The 23,413-nt window shown below is 34.2% G+C and overlaps 1 pseudogene; it reads right to left on the bottom strand.

The window, feature by feature from the left end:
* Positions 1–12,669: 12,669 nt before the first annotated feature.
* On the bottom strand, positions 12,670–23,099 carry LOC120129981 (annotated as a pseudogene).
* Positions 23,100–23,413: the final 314 nt, after the last annotated feature.

Genomic DNA, 23,413 nt, shown 5'->3' with positions numbered 1-23,413 from the left:
TTGTTCCTTGTGTTGTTCTGGTTCATCGTCGGAGTCGTCAACTTCAGGCGGTTGCTCACTGGTACAAACCCAAAGACCAGTTTCTTCATTGATCTTCCATCCCGATTTAGTTAAAGATAATAGATTGATTTGGTTTTTGAGGGGGAAAGGAAGCATCAAGACCAACTCTAAGCCCAACCTTCTTAAACAGATTACTAAGAATACAACCGTAAACTAAAGAAGAACACAATTTCTTATTGGGAACAAGATTTACGGTTTCAACAAGTTCAACAAAAATAATCTGTGGAAGGTTAATTTTGTGATTATTTTGGACACAATAAAGCCAAAATAGATCTAAGGCTTGAAGAGTAGAGTAACGGCCCCCGGATGGTCGAAACCACCAAGAGATCATTAGGTGAAGAAAACAGTCATGAAGGTCTAGAACACTTGCACTATCCCTTCGCTTATACTGAGATCCTACCGTAAGTTTTTCATTGTCTAACCCTTCATTATCTAATCTTAATGCTTTGGCAATGGATTCTGAGTCAAGATGAAATAATCGTCCTAGAAGATAGGATCGGATCCCTATGGTTAAGGTTTCCTCTCAGTTTTTAATGCAAACGACATTAGAGTAGAAGATACGAACAAGTTGATGGTAGACAATTGGTTCAAGCTCGAAGAGTTTGTCAAATTTCCACTCATGAAGAGTAGGAAGATGACGAAAATTGATGTCTAGCATGGCTTGAAGAGATGGGATACATGATTTTGTAGGATTCAAAGTATTGACAAAACCTTAGTAGAGATTTTGTTTACGACCGGGTTCATTGAAACAAGAATTGCGAATGGTCATGTTTGGATCATCAGGATTAGGAATAGAAATTTGTGGGATAGGTGGAGGATTTGGAGATGAGTTTGGAGGTTGGCTAGAACGACTAGAGGAGGCCCTAGAACGTTTATGAGACATGATTTAAGGTAATCAGAATGGAAAGAGTAACCTGCAATTTTTAAAACACATGTATGCAAAATAATCAATCCCAAAACTCAATTGAGTCCTCAATATTTCAAGGTTCTCTATACCAATCCTAATGGGCAAAGTTTTTGAAAAACTATTGAAAAATAAGGTTTTGAGAGTCAATATACATATAGTTTTTATGATTACAACATAATTAAATCAAAACACAACAATGTTTTTTAATTTCGAAAATTTTCAGAATTTTGGAAAAATCTTGTGTTTTTGATAAAATTAGTTTTAGAATCTAGTTTCTAATCACTAACTAATCAATGCCCAATCTAAAGTTTGACGTAGAACTAATTAAACTAGTTCTATGTTCAAAAATTGATGAAATAGAAGTTTTAGAAAAATACCTTAAAGAATTTCGGATTTGAGTGAGATTAGATGAAGTTTGCACGATTTTGATGATTCCAACAGGTTTAGGAGATGATATTTGAAAAGAATTCTGATTAAAATGTTGTTTTGAGGCAAAATGGAGATTTGAGAGATGGAGAGAGTTATTTGTGTGAAGAAAGAAGAGAAGAGGGTTTTGAGCAAAACATAAGGGTTCTGCCCAATAAAACCAGAACCCTTAGGGGGTATCGATTCCCCTGTGAGGGGAATCGGTTCCCCTTCAAAGGGGGAATCGGTTTCCCTTCAAGGGGGTATCGATTCCCTCTGCACCAAAAATGCTAAAATATGATTTTAAGCAAACAAAATGCTAAATTAATTTTCTCTAGTGGTATTGGCAACTCATATATAAAAAATTAATCATGTTCAATCAATCAAATTAATCCTTAAACTACATTTGAACATAAATTTAATTTTCATCAAGAATCATAAACTCCCCTTAACTAATAGCAATGAATGTAATCAGAAATTACTATTATAAGAATTTTTCATTTATTCGTTAAAGTGCTAAAATTATTTTAAACACTAAGTGAAGATGGGTTGGTCAAACCTAATTCTCCCCTAAGTGTCCAAAATCTTTCCTTGTCTAAAGGCTTTGTAAAGATATCCGCTAATTGATGCAAAGTATCAACAAATTCTAGAACTACATTTTCCTTAGTGACATGGTCTCTAATGAAGTGATGTCTTATTTCAATGTGCTTAGTTCTAGAGTGTTGGATGGGATTTTTAGTGAGACAAATAGCACTAGTATTGTCACACTTGATAGGAATAGTATCTACTTCAATTCCATAATCAAAAAGTTGTTGTTTCATCCATAAAACTTGTGCACAACAACTACCGGCTGAAATGTATTCCGCTTCAGTGGTAGATAATGCAACATAATTTTGTTTCTTTGAAAACCAAGAAATCAACATATTTCCAAGGAATTGGCAAGTACCGGAGATGTTTTTCCTATCTAATTTGCATCCTCCATAATCCGCATCAGAAAAGGCATGCAAGCTAAAGCTAGAGTCTCTAGGATACCAAAGTCCTAAACTAGGAGTGTCCTTAAGGTATCTAAAGATTCTCTTAACAACTAGTAAATGTGATTCCTTAGGGCATGATTTAAATCTAGCACATAAGCAAACACTAAGCATAATGTCCGGTCTACTTGCAGTTAGATGTAAAGATCTAATCATTGAGCTATATAATTTAATATCTACACATTTACCTCCTTCATCTAAGTCAGCTTTGTTGAAGAGCTCATTGGAGTGTCATGAGGTTTGCCATTTTCCAGTCCAAACTTCTTGAGCATATCTTTGACGTACTTAGCCTGATTGATGAAGATGCCATCTTTTCTTTGCTTGATTTGGAGTCCCAAGAAAAATGAGATCTCCTCCATCATGCTCATTTCGAATTCACTTTGCATTAGCTTAGAAAATTCTTGGCAAAGAACATCATTAGTAGAACCAAATATTATATCATCAACAAAAATTTGAACTACTAATAAATCTTCACCTTTATGCTTTAAAAACAATGTAGTGTCAACCTTCCCTTTTGAAAAACCTTTTTCAATTAAAAAGTTTGACAATCTTTCATACCAAGCTCTTGGAGCTTGTTTTAAACTATAAAGTGATTTTGTCAATTTAAGAACATGATTTGGAAATTTTGAATATTCAAAACCTGGAGGTTGTTCCACATACACTTCTTTTTTATAAAACCATTTAAAAATGCACTTTTAACATCCATTTGATATAATTTAAATTCATGAAAACATGCAAAGGCTAATAACATTCTAATTGATTCCATCCTACCTACGGGAGTGTATGTTTCATCATAGTCTATGCCCTCTTCTTGAGTATACCCTTGAGAAACAAGTCTAGCCTTGTTTCTCACTATATTACCACTCTCATCAAGCTTATTCCTAAATACCCATCTAGTACCTACAATAGATTTATTATTAGGCCTTTCAACTAATATCCAAACTTTATTTCTCTTAAATTGATTTAACTCTTCTTACATAGCCATAATCCAATGTTCATCATTTAATGCTTCTTTAATATTCTTAGGCTCTATGCATGAGATAAATGCAACATAATTACAAATATTTCTAAGAGAAGATCGAGTTGTTACCCCTTTGGATGGATCACCTATGATTTCACCATCCTTGACATAGTTTTACTCTCTTGGATAAGATACTTCCCTTTCTTCAATGATTGGATTCTCGAGAGGATCATGAGTTACCTCATCTTTTGTTTCTTCCTTTGATTATGGTTCTCCAACGTCATGTCAAATATCATTTATAATGCATACATCATCATTCACACAAGAATTCTTCCTCAGAAGGGGATTATCATCGAAAACAACATGTATAGACTCTTCTACAACTAAAGTTCTTTTATTAAATACTCGATAAGCTTTAGAATTTAAGGAATAACCCAGAAAAATTCCTTCATCACTTTTAGCATCAAATTTGCCAAGGTTTTCTTTACCGTTTTTCAAAACAAAACATTTACATCCAAAAGGATAAAAATAGCTAATGTTAGGCTTTTTATTTTTGAAAATTTCATATGGAGTTTTCTTTAAAATTGGCCTAATCATTACTCAATTTACAACATAACAAGCAGTATTTGTGTCTTTCGCCCAAAAATATTTTGGCAAATTATTTTCACAAAGCATGGTTCTAGCCATTTCTTCTAAAGTTCGATTTTTCCTCTCAACAACTCCATTTTGTTGAGGAGTTCTAGGTGCTGAACAATTATGGCTAATGCCATTAGAATTACAAAATTCAGTAAATCCAAGATTTTCAAATTCAGTGCCATGATCACTCCTAACACTAGTTATAGAATAACCTTTTTTGTTTTGGATTATTTTTGAAAATGTGATGAAAAGTTCTAATGCTTCATCTTTAGTACTTAAAAATAGAACCCAAGTATATCTAAAATAATCATCTACCAAGACAAATGCATATTGTTTTCCACCCAAGCTAGTAGTCCTAGTTGGCCCAAAAAGATCTATGTGGATCAATTGTAATACTCTACTAGTTGATACGTCATTAATGGATTTAAAAGAAACTCTCTTTTGTTTTCCTTTAGCACAAGCATCACAAATTTTATCATTATCACATTTTAGTTTAGACAACCCTTTTAATAAGTCTCCTTGAATTAATCGTTGCAAAATACTCATGCTAGCATGTCCTAGTCTCCTATGCCATAACCAACTATCATGACCATCTTTTGCAACTAGGCATAAATTAGTCACATTAATAGAATCTAAATGCACCATGTAAATGTTTCCTATTCTATGACCAACAAGCATAATCCGATTAGATGCAATGTCAATAACTTTACAACCATTAGTTTCAAACATGACATTGAATCTTTTATCACAAAATTGACTAATACTCAAAAGATTATGCTTTAATTCATTCACATATAAAACATTTTTAATTTGTATGGAAGAGGTATTATTTATTGTATCTATACCTTCAATGTGACCTTTTGAATTATCACCAAAAGTCACTTCTCCTCTATTTTTGGTGTTTAGTTCTATGAACCGGCTTTTGTCTCCGGTCATGTGTCTTGAGCATCCACTATCAAGGTACCATGAATTTGAATTTGTTTCTCGTGCTTTGTAGCAATGCTCCTTTCCCTACAAACATAGATTAATTTTTAATTTTTGGTACCCAAATTCTTTTGGGTTCATATTCATTAGTTTCCAAAATCTTAGTCCCCTTAGGTATCCATTTGTGTAGGATATCTTTATCTTTAGTAGTAATGAGTTCTTTAGGAACCCACATACTTCTAACGATTTTTCTATTAGAGGTTCTTTGGGGACCTCTATGATTGTAATTTTTAAAACCTTTTCTAACAAAGTTGGATTTTGAATTTTTCTCCTTTTCAAAACGTTTTGTTTCAACTTTATCAAAAGAAGTTTTAAGATCATCAATTTTCTTTTGATGATCATCATTGACCTTTGAAAGTAAATTTTACAAATCCAAAATTTTCTTTTCAAATTCTTCTAGTTTGATTTGCAAATCTTTGATTTTACTTTCAAGATCGTTGTTGGTTTTGGATATGAGTTTATTTTCATTTTTCAATTTTGAAACATCATTTTTATATTTTAAACACAATTTCTCAAAATCTGAAGCCAACCCATTGTATTCCTCTAATAGCTCATCATAGGATAAATCATCAAAATCAAATGAGTTAGAGATTACCTTCGAATCTTCCCCGAATTCCATCAAGCACAAGTTTACTACTTCTTGTTCCTCTTCATCGAAACCTTCTTCATCGCTCCATGTAGCCACATGAGCCTTGTACTTATTCTTTGATTGACCCTTTCTCTTTAATTATGGGCAATCATATTTGACATGCCCCGACTTTTTGCATTCATAGCAAATGATCGTGTCCTTCTCTTTTGGTTTATTTTTGAGGCATTCATTTCGTTTGAATTTTCTTCCTCGGTAAGGTCTCATCATTTTTCTGAACCGTTTGACAAACAATGTCATTTCCTCATCATCTTCATTCGAATTACTCTCATCTTTTGTGGATTTGAGAGCAACTCCAATGTTTTTCTTCTTCTCCTTCTCTTTTGGTGTCTCGTCAATCTTATCGAGGTCCGCCTCATCTTCAAGCATCATTTCATGAGTGAGGAGGGAACCGATTAGTTCTTCAAGAGTTAAGGACGTTTGGTCCTTAGACTCGATGATTGTCGTCTTCTTTGATTGCCATGATTTTGGAAGGGAGTAAACTAACTTCCTCATAAGCTTTTCATTTGAAATGATCTCTCCATATGATTTGAGACCATTGATAATCGTTGAGAATATATCTGTCATAGCTTTGATATCTTCATTTGGTTTCATCCTGAAATTTTCATAGCTATGCGTTAGAATACTAATTTTAGATTTTTTTACCTCATCGGTACCTTCATGAGTGACTTGAAGCTTGTCCCATATTTCTTTGGCGGTTGTACAAGATGAAACTCTTTCTTATTCATCTGGTCCAAGAGCACAAAATATGATATGAATGGCTTTAGAGTTGAGCTGGAACAATCTTGTCACTCCTTCACTCCACATTCTTGGATGAGTAAGAGGCTTGATATATCCGTCTTCTACAACATTCCATGCTCCCATGTCACTTGCTTGAATGAATTACATCATCCTATTTTTCCAATAGGCATAGTTAGCCCCATTGAAGAAAGGAGGCTTGTTGACGGGCATCGAATCGAGACCAGAGTCAAAGTTTGAAGTAGAGGCCATTGATGACTTTGATTATCGATATAACTCTTCCAGAATCGACTCAAGAGGTGATTAAACCTTCAAATGAGTTAGGCTCTGATACCAATTGTTGAGTTAATTGATCGACAAATATGGCCAAGAGGGGGGTGAATTGGCAATTAAAATTTTGGTGGAAGCTTTTGCAGAAAATTGAAAGTAATTGCACAGCGATTTAGAGTGGTTCGACTTTCTCAACCAAAGTCTACGTCCACTACCTTAGCTATCCACACTAAGGATTTTCCACAAATTCACTAATTTGTCTTTCTTTTGAGGATAAAGAGTAACCTTACAAACCCTCAAGAATTATACCCCAAATTCTTGAGAACACTTTCTCCTAAAGAGAACAATACAAATTTGCAAACTTACAAGGAAATCCTCACAAGGTAGATTGTTTGCACAATTCTAGAACAAAGAAAAGAACACTCAATAATGAATACAATTGAGTACAAGTAGTGTTCTTGAAAGCAAAATGAATATTGAATAAAAAGTAGACTTGAAATGCACAAACTTGAGGTTTGATGCTTTCTCTTTGATTCTCTCTTGATTCTAGTTGATTGTTTTTCTTGTTATTGATCAATGGCTTCTAAGCTTGTTTAAATACACCTTGAATCACTTCTGAACGTTGGGGATCATTAATGAAGTTATTGGAGCTGTTTAAGTGTGAAAATAATTAATATTTCTTCTTGGAGTGTGGGAGAATCGGTACCCCCTCATAGGGAATCGGTTCCCTAAGTGTAAAAATTCAAATATTTCAACCGTTAAACAGGGGGAATCAGTACCCCCTTGGGGGGAATCGGTTCCCTCCGAGCATTCTGTTTTTCTCGGAGCCAAACCATTCAGGGGGGAATCGGTTCCCTCTGAGCAATCTGGAATTTTTGGCTTTGAAATGGTTCGAAATATTTTGTAAAATTGTTTTAAAATTATTTTAAGATTAAAACTTAATTTTACACTTGAGTAAGGATTAAAAATGACATTTGAAAGATTTGGAGTAATATTTTGATATTCGAATAATTATATCGAATATACTTAGAAAATCTTTTTGGAAAATCTTAAAATTCATTTAACTTAATTTGTTATATCGAAATATGAAAATATTTTCAACACTTGTTCAAACTCCCTTTCCACATGTATTTGTGCAGTCTCTGACTTTTCAGTGCTGCCATCTTCTTCTTTTCTTTGTAGTTTATCTTCTACAAAGATAACATCTCTGCTGATGATCACTTTGCGGGTAGTGGGATCCCACAAGCGACACCCCTTTACTCTATCAATACTGTTTTGGTGAGATGATCTCATATCATTCTAGCTGTCTTCTTCTCCTCGATGCTTGATAACATCTCTGTTGATGACATCTCTGCTGATGATCACTTTGCGGGTAGTGGGATCCCACAAGCGACTCCCTTTACTTCATCTGCTAATGCTAGATAAAAGTTTGTCATAGCACTCCCGTCCATTTCGATCTATTTGTTGTTATCTTTGAAATCTACCGGCCTTTCACTGATAGCTGATAGACAACCGTATTTCTTCAGGATGACCTTCATCTTCAATTTCCACAATGAAAAATTTCTCCCATTGAACTTTTCAATATCAAATTTCTTTGCCATAATTTCTATTACGGATAACTCCCACTATTTCACTATCGTGAATAGTTCTCTGGAACCTTCAAAGAATAAGTAATATCTTCTTACTTTCTTATGTTGGAGGATCCACCTTTTGGTGACAACCACAAAGATAATAAGTAGATATTACACACTTAAATCTGGCTCTGATGCCAATTGTTGCAGAATACAGCTATCGGATATAGCAAAATTGCAATTGATAATTTAAGAAAAAAAATGAAGATAAAAAAGACACAAATTCTACGTGAAAAACCCCTAAATAATATAGGGTAAAAACCACGGGCAAAGCTAGAAGAATTTCACTATGAGAAAATATGAATTACAACTTCTCTCGATCTAACAAGGAGAAAACAATGACAATTCTCTCTTGATAAAAAAGAGAAAACAACTCTCAAGAAAACTCTCTAAATTCTCTAGTATTGGGAGAAAGCTAGAAAGATTTGGGATGATTTTGAAGCTAAACGGGTTAAGGTATTTATAGTTGAAGCTTAAGGACTAATATTATAAATATTCTAAAGTACAGGGAATAAATTTGTAATTTTTTCATTACCATATTTTCAACAAAATCAAGCTGCAACTTTCAGTGGAATGCTTTCGGTGGAATTCAGTGCATTCACACCAAGTTTCAATATTTGAACTTGCCTTTTCTGTTAAAGATAACCGACTTTTGAGTTTGAGGAGTAATTTCATTAATTGAAAGTAAATTTATTATCAAATAAAAATAATTAAATCTAAAAATCTATTAGATGATTTCAAGTTGTAAATAAGAATATTGTTATTTTTTAAAATTTTAGATTTGAGTAATTACGTTCGTAGAATATATATTATTAATAATTAAAAAAAATTAAAAAAAATACTATATATTTAATCACTACATATCGTAAAAGAGACTATAATCCCGTGATATTAGCATGATGTATAGGCGTAATTTGTTTACTAATACAATTAAAACAAGTTGAGGATCAAGACCAAATTTAACCCTAAAAACATCCATTAAACGTGATAATCATGCAACCAAGGCAAACAAAAGAGTACGTAACGTACCTGATGGACATTTTCTTTATCGCTATAGAAAAATGAATCTTGCTGCTTTTTAGCTACAATGGACTTGAAACGCTGAAAGCAGAAAAGAGTAGCCCTCGGATAGTTCCGATTTTGATCAGAAAACCCGGTTCAAAAAATCAGTGGTAAATTTAAAAATATTTTTTAAAATAGACACATTATTAATAATAGAAACTTTTTGCACGAGACATGTACTAATAAAATTTTAGGATGAGCATTATTTGTAAAATGAACAATAAATATAAAGAAATTCAGATTTTAAACTGAACATCATCAATAAAATAAACAACAAATATAATTAAGATAGGTAATGAGGGTACAAACATCTGCCACTGTTCAAAGTCGTTGATAAACTAGAACTTCAGTTAATGTGGACTGCGCTCCTTATGAACTATTGGTTCATACGTTTCCTTGTGTGGTTGGCAATGGTTCTTGATGATATTTTGCACCCATTTACCATTGAATAAATAAGTTGCGAATAAAGGGTTCCTTTTGTTTTTTAAATTTATTTTCTTTGGATTGTATGGATAGATATGGTATAATTAATGAAAAGAAGGATGAAAAGCTCGTGAGACAGAATTGTTTTTTTCATTTCAACTAGTCGAAAATAATTTACCCCGTGGATAAAAGAAATTATTAAATAGAATGGAACCTTCTATCGCTGTTGCAATTTCGACCCTAAGAAGGCAACGGTTCATCGGATCGAACTCTGCCGACACCACCAAAAATAATAGTACTACATAAGTTTATATGGAATGATGAAAAGAAATTATATAGGAATTTATTAATTTTTAAGTAATAATTTGTAATTATTTTATTTTTCTGAAAAATATAAAAATAAATATTTTATAATAATATTAATTATTTTTCAAAACTATTCTGTTAAAAAGTGAAAAGGGTAATCAAATCTAGCATTATCCCATAGTTGTACTTAAAATAAAGATTATAATAAGTCCATCTCTAAAATCCATTAAATCATATATTTTTCACTTAAAATTTAACTCTGATTTATAATCTTAAGCGTCCCATTTCAACGATGAAACAAATGTTAATGACACGTATATATGAAAACTGAAAACAGACAATTAGAATAGATTTGAGTACTATAATTAGTTCTATAATGTTAATGGAAGATTTCATACCTCGTGACAAATACAATTTGAAAAACATAATCACTCATGATATGATAACACAGTCATACAATTACTTATTTTTACTATCAAACGTGACATAAAAAACTATAATAAAATTATAAAATTTAGTAGTGATTAAAGAAATTGTTATTTTAGTCCGAAACAAAAAATTACACAAATAGAGGTAGAAATCGACAGTCTGAAAGCATTCCACCTTCTAAACAGCAAGGAAATATGCAGAGGAGCACCGCCTATCCTATCACACATTCGGAGCCTAAGAGAAAGAAGCTGGAAAGTTCGCTTCAAAAGTGTCGCCCGTAAGGCCAACCAGGTAGCAGACGCCCTCGCCAAGATAGTGACGCCCAGTAATCTCCAAGTAATCCTACTCCATGAACCATCGGTAGAGATAGAAGCCATGATTCAGGATGAAGGACTCACGCTGTAGTTAGCTGTTAATAATTCTTTTACTCGCCTAAAAAAGAGTATTATTTTCTTTTGATATCTTAAGTTTAAGTAGCGGTAAATCTAAAAATATTATTTTAGAGTAGACATATATTAATGACAGAAATTTTTCATATGAAGTAGAAACAATTAAAATTTGTAGGTGTATACTATCAATAAAATGAATAACTAATAAAAAGAAATTCGAATTTCATGGTGAGCACATACCTACTCTTGATCCTATGTACATCCGTCACTAGATTCGAGTAGCTGCATTTATAGGATATATATATGTTGTCATTAGTTAAGAAAAACTATGAACAACTACTATCGTGTAATCACCCAAACAATTAAAAGAATTATTAAAATTAAAGATGAATGCAATTATTAAAAGAGTAAACTACAAAATGATCACTAGTTTTTGAGTAAACATTGAAATTTTAAAACTAACGAATTGGTTATTAATGTTATCAATTTATAATAAATCGATCACTCAACGTTAACAACAATCACTTAAACTAGCATAATGCTGATGTGGCACTTCGACTTAAAAATATTTTTTAATAAATCCCCTTTCCTTTTACACCTTTATTTCACTTAAATCGGTCTCTCTTCGTTGCATGCTTGCTTCTTCTGTTTATATTGTTTCGTTTGTACTGTTATCACTAATTTACATACTTCGAACGTCGATAAAAGTTCCATTTCCCGGCACTGCTTGGTTGGATCCAGTTCTTGAATCTAGCCTAGAGGAAGTATTCGTATTAGCTAGGCCTGGATTTCGAGTGTTCAACCTTCTAATGTGTAGAGTAGATGCAAGAATGGTAGAGGAGGTGTTATGAAAGTCTGGATGCAGCTCAAGCTCAGACCGCCAGGTTTCACATAAACCCTTGAACTGCCGGTACCTCAAAACGATTTCAGAAGTACAGAATAAGGTGCTTAATGAATGTTGTGACAGTAGAGAGAGCCAAATATCAAAAACCGTATGCATGGGAGAAGAAATAAATGTGAAAAACCAAAATGTAAAGCCAAAAAAACTGAAGAAAGAACTTCATTGATATTGGTGTCCGAACACTAAACAGAATAAATAGCTCACATAGGCAGACAAAAATTAGAACCATAGCTGGGATGCATTCCAACTTGCCCATGCTTCTTTTAGGACTGTACTGTCTATGGAACAACAATATGGCCTCTTCTTATAGTCAGATACAAAGTGTTAAGCCATGGCCATGTTTGCTGGGTGACCCTCCCAAAATTGATTTTTCTCAACTTGAAGTCGATATGCAAGAGGAAGATGGCTCTCTTGAAAATCTTCCTGCCATAAAGAAATGTGATGAGTGTGTAACTCTAAGGTTTCTTGTCCACGTCTATTGGTAGGTTCAAGTTTTTCCTTGTTCAAAAAATAAATTAATAAAGTGAAATATATATAATTATGCGCCAATACATATCATAACAAATACACGATAGAGAAAACGAAGATGAGACGTCCGACTTACATTTCCCTACTGTTAATACAAATCTTAAAGACATTTTATTTTAAGGTTTAAACAAGAGTTTTAAATACCGGTCCGTGACCGCGATAGCGCCCGCTAAATAGCGGTAGCGTTATTTTCTGATATACTCGCTATACCCGTAATAGCGTTCGCCATGGCCGCAATCACGGTAAATGCGACATGACAAAAAATACGACCGCTGCCGCGATTTGAGTCCCTGTCTAAACGTAATATCCTACTTATACCATCACAACAACTATCTTTATCCTCGTTGCTTCCTTTTACGACGCTAGTTAATAACTAAGCTTGGAAGCACCACGGTCTCCACCGTCACACCCGGCCCAAAGGCAAGTAATACACCCCACTCTAACCCTTCCATTATGGTGGCGGCGGTAGCGGCAGCGGCTCTGCCTTCTTCAGTTGTGTTTTTTCTCATCTCATCAAGAACAAATAACACGCTTGGACTCCACATGTTTCCGTATTCAATTAACACGTGCCAGCTTGCTTTAAGCTTGTCATTATCCAATCCAAGTTTCTCTTCAATTTGTTTAAGAACAGCTGGACCACCGGGATGAACTACGTAAAACAATTTGTTCAAATCATGAATACCCAATGGACTGAATGTCTCCATCAAGGATTGCTCAATGTGGTTAGCAATCACTTTGGGCAACTTTTTAGATAAATAATATGCCATTCCCATTTCACGTATTTTTGCTACTATTATTTCATCAGAGTCGGGGATAATAGCTTGTTTAGCTGGTATAATTTGAAACGAAGGACGCTCCTTGACGGTGGTATCAGGGTTGGCACCCACAACCACAGCTGCGGCGCCATCGGAAAATAGTGCAGACCCTACGAGCACATCTAAATGGGTCTCCGATGGTGGCTGAAAACATCCTACCATGTTCTCTGAGCACACAGCGAGCACTCGAGCATCGGCATTGTTTTCTGCCAATCCTTGGCAAGAAATGGCAGTCCCGGCAGCAAAGCAACCCCGTTGGTAAAGCATGAATCTTTGAACTAAAGGATTGAGGCGAATGAGCTTAGCAAGCTTATGGTCGGCAGCAGGCATGTCGATCCCTGACGATGTGCAAAATATAAGTGGGTTGCCACCATTCCTTGACGGCCTTCAATGCCGCTTTGTTTGCAAGCTTAGGGACTTGGGTTACAAGTATTTCTTGACGAACATCAAAAGATGGAGCCTTTGTAGATGATCAAGTTTGGATTCTCGTTGATGATGTCTTCAGTCAAGTGCATGTAACGTTTTTTAATTCCAGATTTTTCACCTGTAAAGACCATAATCAATCGATTAAAGTAATTTAAGCTCATTCAAAGAACTAAATACAAATAATTATAACCTACTCATACTTACATATACGTCGAAACTTATCTTTCAATGGATAATTTGTTGAAAGTCGGAACCGAATGGCAATAATATTTGAAAGTTAATACACCAAATTGTATAGTCAAAAAGCAGCTGAAATTGTTGAAATTCATAGTATGGTAAAATTGTTAAATTAGTACCTGTACTTTATGGTATTTATAAGATTAGTCTTTAAGCTTCAACTATAAATATCATAACCCATTTAGCTTCAAAACCATCCCAAATTATTCTAGCTTTCTCCTAATACTAGAGAACTTAGAGAGTTTCTTGAGAGTTGTTTTCTCATTTTTATCAAGAGAGAATTGTCATTGTTTTCTCCTTGTTAGATCGAGAGAAGTTGTAATTCCTATTTTCTCATAGTGAAATTCTTATACCATTGCCCGTGATTTTTACCCTATATTATTTAGGGGGTTTTCACGTAAATATTTTGTCTTCTTTATCTTTATTTTTATTTTCTCAAATTATCAGTTGCGATTTTGCTCTACCCGATAACCGTATTCCGCAATAATTGGTATCAAGAGCCAGATTAGAGTGTGTAATATATACTTATTGTCTTTGTGGTTTTCACCCAAATGTGGATCCTCCAACATAAGAAAGTAAGAAGGCATTACACATTCTTTGAAAGTTCTAGAGAACTATTCATGATAGTGAAATAGTGGGAGCTATCCGTAATAGAAGCTATGAAAACGAAATTTGATATTGAAAAGTTCAATGGGAGAAATTTCTCATTGTGGAAATTGAAGATGAAGACCATCATGAGGAAAGACGGTTCTCTAGCAGCTATCAGTGAAAGGCCGGTAGATTTCACAGATGACAACAAATGGATCGAAATGGACGAGAATGCTATGGAAAACTTTCATCTAGCATTAGCAGATGAAGTATTGTCAAGCATCGAGGAGAAGAAGACAACTAAGGAGATATGTGATCATCTCACCACATTGTACGAGGCCACATCGTTGCACAATAAAATTTTCCTTAAGAGGAAATTGTACACTCTCCGGATGCCATAATCTACTTCAGTGATGGAGCACTTAAACACACTGAAAACTTTATTTTCCCAGCTTATATCCTTAAGATGTACAATAGGAGAACAAGAACATGCTAAACTTCTACTTCAAAGTCTACCTGATTCGTATGATCAGCTCATCATCAACTTGAAAAACAATAATATCACCAGTCTAGTCTTCGATGACGTTGCAGCTGCTGTTCTACAAGAAGAAAATCGGCGCAAGAACAAGGAAGATAGACAAGTAAATCTGCAACAAGTAGAAGCATTGACAACGATGAGAGGGAGATCAACAGAATGTGGCCAAAGCAGTAGTCATAAACATGGTAGATCAAAGTCGAGAAGCAAGAATAATTTAAAGTGGTACAACTGTGGAAAGAAGGGTCACTTGAAGAAGGATTGTTGGAGTCTAGGTAAAAACTCCAATCCAAAAGGTAATATCGCAAACACTTCAAATGATGGAGATGCTCTATGTTGTGAAGCGTCAACCACCGTGGAAGGCATAAAAAGATTTACAGATATATGGCTCATTGATTCAGTCGCAACATATCACATGACCTCAAGAAGAGAATAGTTCTATCATTATGAACCTATCTCAGGAGGATCTGTGTATAGTTGCAATGATCACGCCTTAGAGATCGTTGGCATGGGAACCATCAAATTGAAGATGTATGATGGAACAATTAAAGTTGTTCAAGATGTACGACACGTGAAAGACCTGAATAAAAATTTATTATCTTACGGATTGTTGGATAATAATGTAAACAAGATTGAAACACGGAAAGAAATCATGAAGGTGTTCCATGGAGCGCTTGTGGTACTGAAAGGCGAAAAGATAACAACAAACTTGTACATGCTGAAGGGAGAGACTTTGCTAGAAGTAGAAGCCTCTGTTGCCTCATGTAGTTCAGATTCTACAATGTATTGGCATCAGAAACTTGGACACATGTCAGAACAAGGAATGAAAGTCCTTGTGGATAAAAAGCTACTTCCAGGCTTAACAAAGGTATCAGTTACTTTGTGTGAGCATTGTATAACAAGTAAACAGCACCGGTTAAAATTCAACACTTCAAATTCTAGAGGCAAAAGTGTTCTAGAATTGGTTCATTCTGACGTATGGCAAGTACTAGTTAAATCCCTAGGTGGAGCAAAATACTTTGTCTCATTTATTGATGACTACTCCAGGAGATGTTGGGTGTACCCTATTAAGAAGAAGTCAGACGTGTTTTCAACTTTCAAAAACTTCAAAGCGCGGGTGAAACTTGATTTTGGAAATAAGATCAAGTGTTTCGAAACAGATAATGGAGGAGAATAAACAAGTGAATAATTTGATGACTTTTGTAGGAAAGAATGCATTAAAAGACAGTTCACAGTGGCGAAAACTCCTCAACAAAATGGAGTGGCAGAGCGAATGAACAGAACCTTGTTAGAAAGAACAAGAGCAATGTTGAGGGCTATATGCCGAGAAAAATCATTTTGGGCAGAAGCAGTCAATACCGCCTATTATTTGGTGAATTGAGCTCCATCAAATGCAATAGAGTTGAAGACACCAATGGAGATGTGATTGGTAAACCAACTGAATATTCAAACCTCCATGTATTTGGAAGTATTGTGTATGTGATGTACAACTCTCAAGACGCTTGTGGGATCTCACTACCCGCAAAGTGATCATTAACAGGGATGTTATCTTTATAGAAGATAAGCTACAAAGAAAATAAGAAGATGGTAGCACTGAAAAGTTAGAGACTACAAATATACATGTGGAAAAAGAGCTTCAACAAGGAGATTCTTCTAAAGAAAAACCAACACACGATGAACAAGAACCAGAGAGTTATGAAGCTCAAACAACTCGTCAATCAGATCGTGTGAGAAGACGTCCCAATTGGCACTCAGATTATGTTATAGAAGGAAATATTGCATACTTCCTTTTAACAGAGGACGGTGTGCCATCAACATACCAGAAGGCAATAAAAATCACAAATGTTTTACTATGGATGATGGTGATGTAAGAAGAAATTGAAGTTCTTCATAAAAATAATACATGGGACCTTGTGCCACCACCACAAGGTAGGAAGCCAATTGGTAACAAATGGGTCTTCAAAATCAAGCGAAATGGTGACGATCAAGTTGAGAGGTATCGTACAAGACTGATGGTCAAAGGATATGCTCAAAAATAAGGTATTGATTTCAATGAAATTTTTTCTCATGTGGTTCGACTAACAATAGTTTAGTAGTTTTGGCAATGTGTACTACATTGAACTTACATCTAGAGCAACTAGATGTTAAAACAACTTTTCTTCATGGAAATCTTGAAGAAGATATTTATATGCTCCAGCCTGAAGGTTTTGAAGAAAAATAAAAGAAGAACTTGGTTTGCAGGTTGAACAAATCTCTGTACGATCTAAAGCATGCACCGAGGTATTGGTATAAGAGATTTGATTCCTTCATTATGTGCCTTGGATACAACAGACTTAATGCAGACCCTTGTGCTTATTTCAAGAGGTTTGGTGATAACGATTTTGTTATATTGCTGTTGTATATGGATGACATGTTGGTTGCATGTCCCAACAAATATCATATTGAAGAATTGAAGGCACAACCGGCTAGGGAATTTGAAATGAAGGACTTGGGATCAACAAACAAGATTCTAGGGATACATATTCACCGAGACAGAAGTAATAAGAAGATTTGGCTTTCACAAAAGAATTACTTGAAGAAGATATTGTCACGATTCAACATGCAAGATTGTAAGCTAATTTCTACCCCTCTTCCTATTAACTTCAAATTATCCTCCAGTATGAGTCTTAGCAGTGAAGAAAAGAGGATGAAAATGTCTCGAGTACTATTTTCATCGACAGTGGGAAGTTTAATGTTCGCTATGATATGCATAAGACCAGACATTGCACAAACAGTGGGAGTTGTTAGTCGGTACATGACGAATCCAAGCAAAGAGCATTAGAATACAATAAAGAGGATCCTGAGATACATTAAAGGGACCTCAAATGTTGCATTATGTTACGGAGGATCAAATTTACTTATCAATGGGTATGTTGATTCTGACTATGCAGGGGATTTGGATAAAAGCAAATCTACTATAGGATATGTGTTCAAAATTGCTGGTGGAGCTATAAGATGGGTTTCAAAATTGCAGTCAGTTGTGGCTACATCCACTACAGAGGCAGAATATGAAGAAGCTAAACAAGCCAGTAAAGAAGCAATTTGGTTGAAGATGTTATTGGAGAAGCTTGGGCACAATCAAGAATATGTCTTTCTGTTTTGTGACAGTCAAAGCGCCTTGCATCTAGCAAGAAGTCTAGCATTTCATTCAAGGACAAAGCACATACGAGTTCAGTACCATTTCATTCGTGAAAAGGTAGAAGAATGCACAGTAGATATGCAGAAGATTCATACCAAAGACAACATAGCAGATTTAATGACGAAGGCGATCAATACTGATAAATTTACTTGGTGTCGATCCTCTTGTGGCCTGTCAGAGATGAAAGCAACATGATGGTACAAGGTAGAAAGAATGGTGTGAATATATGATTGTTCCAATCAAATCTTCTAGTGGGAGATTGTTGAAAGTCATCACCGAATGACAACAATATTTGATAGTTAATGCACCGAATTGTGTAGTCAAAATGCAGCTGAAATTGTTGAAATTCATGGCATGGTAAAATTGTTAAATTAGTCCCTATACTTTAGGGTATTTACAAGATTAGTCCTTAAGCTTCAACTATAAATACCATAACCCATTTAGCTTCAAAACCATCACAAATCATTCTAGTTTTCTCCTAATACTAGAGAATTTAGAGAGTTTCTTGAGAGTCGTTTACTCATTTTTATCAAGAGAGAATTGTCATTATTTTCTCCTTGTTAGATCGAGAGAAGTTGTAATTCTTATTTTCTCATAGTGAAATTCTTCTATCGTTGCCTGTGGTTTTTATCTTATATTATTTAGGGGGTTTTCACGTAAAATTTGTGTCCTCTGTATCTTAAATTTTATTTTCTCAAATAATCAGTTGCGATTTTGCTCTACCCGATAGTCGTATTCCGCAACAAATTTATGGTCATATTTTGTAAGTCGTAAAATAAAAATATGGGTAATCAACTTGGTTAAAACAGTTGGGATTCACAAATTTGAGCTTGTAAGGCCTTCGAATCCCACCACTATCACTCTTGGTGGGCAATCTATAAAGTCATTTATGTTGACTGCATTTTGCAGATGACATTTATAGTTAAATTTACTGATAAAAATATATATAAAAAAATTACATATACCGACAGGGTTGGTTGAAGTAGTAAGTAGTTTGATAACTTGCTTAAGTAAGGTTTCGAGTTCGAGTCATTGTGTTTGCATAAAATACCTGGTAAAAGACTTACCCACCAAAATCAGGAGTGCAATGCGGATCGGTCCAAATTAATCAAAGACAAACCTTAGAATACAAAAAATAAAAATAAATATAATTTAATTGGGTACTCGAGATGGAGAAGTGCATGAACTTAATATTGCTTACTCATGTGCTCGTGTCACGTAAAATTGCATCTTAGAGACAATCACATCAATAATCAAAATGAAAGATAATATGTTTGTGCACTAGAAATGTTTGTAGAACCTGAACCTCATATTGCCTACATCGTGAGATTGTGGCAGCCGCATGTTATGCTTTATATTAGTTATCGTCTATCCCAATAATTTTATTTTTATTTTTTAATATTATAAATTTTAACTTTGATATTTTTACCTCCTAAATTATACTCTTAAAATCTAGACTCTAAACTCTAAATCATACCTCAAATTATATACCAAACCTTAAACCCCAAATTAGAACCACACCTCACTGTCATCATCCGCCGATGGGAGGGAAAGATTGTCGAAGGTGAGGCGCCGATAACAGTTCCAACCAACAGTAACAGTTCCAACCAACAGTAACAGTTCCAACCAACAGTAACAGTTCCAACAACAGTAACCACTCGATTTAGAAACTACAGAAACTTGATTCATAAAGTATACACATTATAGAACGCATAGTTTCTGTTCTACCTTGAAGTTAACCAAGACAACACTACAACAGTTCCAAGTGAAAGCCAATTAACAAATCACATGCCAATATTTTGTCTTGTAGCTTCCATTCTAGTCTTCATGCTGTAGTATTCCCTGTAAGCTCTATCTAGAGATTGAAATTCTACAAACTTTTGTCTCTGTGTTGCTTCAGCCTCAGCCAAGCTTATTTTCATGACTCTACTCGTGTACTATTCTTCAATATTTTCAACCTTTGCTACTGCAGTTCGTTTCAGGCCTTTCTCTTCTCTGTTTGCTACTAATGGAAGGCAAAATCATGTTTCATCTTCACTCTGGGTAAAAAAAAAAATAACATCTAATTACTTATGAACTATTAATATTTTTCATCCAAATTCAAGTCGTAACCGCTTTTTAAAATAATATCTAATTGTTTTACGAAAAAATGGTTATAACATAAATTGTGGATAGGTGACAAATGAGAAATTAAAATAATAATAATTAATATCCAAATTACTTATCAACTATTAACATAAATGGTTGCCATTATTATATGTTCAATTAATATTTTTTTTTAAAAAGAAACTTATAGAAATATATGTCAACATGGATTAGTTTAATTATTGTGTTTTATTATCTGTTTTACTTCTATAATTTAATTTTTTTGCATATTTAGATTTTGTTTCCTTACATTTTACCATGTATGGATATTATATATGTGTTTGTATTATTTATGCATGTATATATTCTTTGTTCTTGAGAATTGGTTTCGAACAATTATATAAAATGTTTTTTTCATTTATTTTTAAAGTTTTTTTTACTCTAATATTTTCAAGAACACTTATTTGTATAATGGGCGTGGAAAGCACTGCTTGGTCGAAATAGTGCGATCCGATACAACATTCAAACGAAATATGAACTTGAAATAAATTGAAGTTGTTTTTTAAGTGCTAATTAATTTGTTTTTATTCAAATAACGCAATGCATGCTTTTTTAATATTTTTTTATGCAAATGTCGATATTCAATTTATATTCGATTCGTGTTTTTTTATCGAGGAGAGAATATTCTTTTTAGATAAGAAACAAAAGAGATAGTCATCCCGTCGGAGGACGAGCAAATCTCGATATTTCTTTTCGAATTAAAGGATTTTCCTAATAAATAATTCGAAACAAATTAGTTAAACTTTAATAAATGTATCATATTTTAACTTTATATTCGATTTATAATTTCCACTACCACGACAATAGATAAGTGACTAAGTACCAATTTTTGGGCGCTGTGAGGGTGCTTATCCTTCCCTACACGTAATCGACTTCCAAACCCTTAAAAATGAATTTTTGGTAAAAAACATTTTCTTAAAATTATTTTAAAAGACGTTTTTAGGTATTCGACCTACCTATCTCAAAGGTCGATAGCGACTCCTATTCAATTTGATACCAAACCAATTCAAAATCCCCAAATTTTCAAATAAAGTCATAACTGTTTTTTTAAATAGTATTTAATTGTTTTTCAAAAAAATTGTTATGACAGCTTAGCGACTATGTTTGGGACTTTTTTAGAGAGACGGGCTATAAGTCACTTACATCTTTGTGTTGTGGTGGAAATTATGAGTTCTAATCTATAGTTAGCTTATGATCCATTTATTGAAATTTTAGTTTCAGTAATTTTATCGTACTAACATTTTTAATGTATTTTTCAGCTTTGTTGAGGTTTTTGTCAAGTTTTTTTTTTTGTTTCCTTTTGAGTCAAAGGTTTGTACACTCCTCCTCACACACATCACATGCATTTGCATGATATAAATTCTAGACTCGAGCTTTGTTCCAAGTAAGTCGGGGTGAATGCTTTACTCTCATAAGAATTTATTCTTCGTATGAGTTTTAACAAATAACCCCTGGGATACATGCCTTATACCTTCGTAGGGATTTATTCCTTGTATGGGTATAAGGAAGTGAATCCCCTCGAATTGATCTCGTTCCATTCTAAACCTATAATGGATGAGGATCGAGGGTTTGGCATCCCAAGGAGGCACCGACATCAAGGACAATTCGAGTACCCTTTTCTCAACAGAACCGAAATCATGCATATAGTGAACTGTAGAACGGTCACCCTGAACCTTTGTCCATCAGTAAGTACCTAAAATAAGTATACTCAAAGGAGGAGCATTTCTAAACCTTTACCTTTTGCTTTAAATTTTGTCGAATAAAAGCATGCGAACTAGATACCATGCGGTTAGAAATTATTTTCTTGAAATAAATCATTTTGGGTAGAAAGCATGTACGGGTAGGTTTGTTATCTAATGAAAGCATGCTCTGGTAGATACCATGATCGGGTATGTGTTATGTTTATCTTTAAATAACATCTTTAATTTTATTGATTATCTTGTCTATACTAACTTATTTCTTTTGTTTGTTTCATTTTTCATCATTCTTTGCATTGCATTTCATCGACATAACATAATGCGAAAGTGTTGATCCGCAAGGGGATATTTAAGAGAATATTTTCATAGGGAGAGGTAAAAGTTTTCAATCAAGTAATTCGCGTATACAGACATGCACCGAGGGTTTAAACATGTTTAGAGTACAAGAATGAGACTTGTTCAAAGATAGTGCAACATTAGAGACCGGAATGATGATCTACTGATCCAATGAGTAATCCAACAAGTAGAGTCTTATTTACGATCATTCCATCGCTAATTACCAAGGAATGACGCGTGATTTCAGCATCGCACGGGGCATTAACAGAGTTAGATTACAGATCATTCAAGAGGCATAATTTTCAAGGATGAAGCTCCGAGACGTAACATTAACCTATTTCAGACTCAACATCTAAGTGAAAGTATGTATGGAAAATGGACTATCTTGTAATGTGAAGGCTTTTATCTCAGGTGAAAATTGTTCTACGATATTAATCGTTGAGATCAATCTTTTTGCATCTGTATTTGCATCTTTGCATCTTTTCATTTTGCATTGCATTTAATTTTTTAAAGCATTTTCACATGCATCATTCATGAAAACGTGAAATTAATTCATGGAGAATTCGATGGAAGTGATCCTAATCACGTGACCCTACATTGAGAATAGAAGCAAGATTTGAACAAATTTAAATAATAAGATGAAATCAGTACAGTGGAAACCTATACAAGTGGTCGTAGGGATGAGCTTTCCAGGATGATCCGAGAAAAGAGTCCCCATATCCTGAGGTCTATGAAGTTGATCTCGTATGCAATTATCACATGGAAGTTCCGGATATTCCCTTGAGAACTGTGGGGCATTGAAGCAAGGTCCAGAACTTGATGGATTCAGGGGCATGGACTGTCGAAGAATGATAGGTCATTCTAATGATAATCAAGAAGTCATTGCATCTACCACCTGCATTGAGAGCATTGTTTTGTTTGAACTCGTTTTTGTTCAGTCGTTAATATTTGCTTTAATATTTTTTGAACCTTAATGACTGAATTTTTGCTACCTTCTAAGGTTGAATAATTGAATGAGTTTTAATCTTGTAGTTCTTTGAATATCAATAAATTACAAATTCCTTTAGTTTTTCAAGAATTATAGATTTTTGACATATGACAAGATTAGACCTTTCTTATACCATCCGAAACCATAAATAAAATCTCTTG

Source organism: Hibiscus syriacus, unplaced genomic scaffold (assembly GCF_006381635.1).
Source record: "Hibiscus syriacus cultivar Baekdansim isolate YM2019G1 unplaced genomic scaffold, ASM638163v2 tig00110505_pilon, whole genome shotgun sequence".
In the NCBI taxonomy this organism is placed as follows: domain Eukaryota; kingdom Viridiplantae; phylum Streptophyta; class Magnoliopsida; order Malvales; family Malvaceae; genus Hibiscus; species Hibiscus syriacus.
The sequence above is the reverse complement of the archived record's forward strand: the minus strand, read 5'-3'. Positions and strand labels throughout refer to the sequence as shown.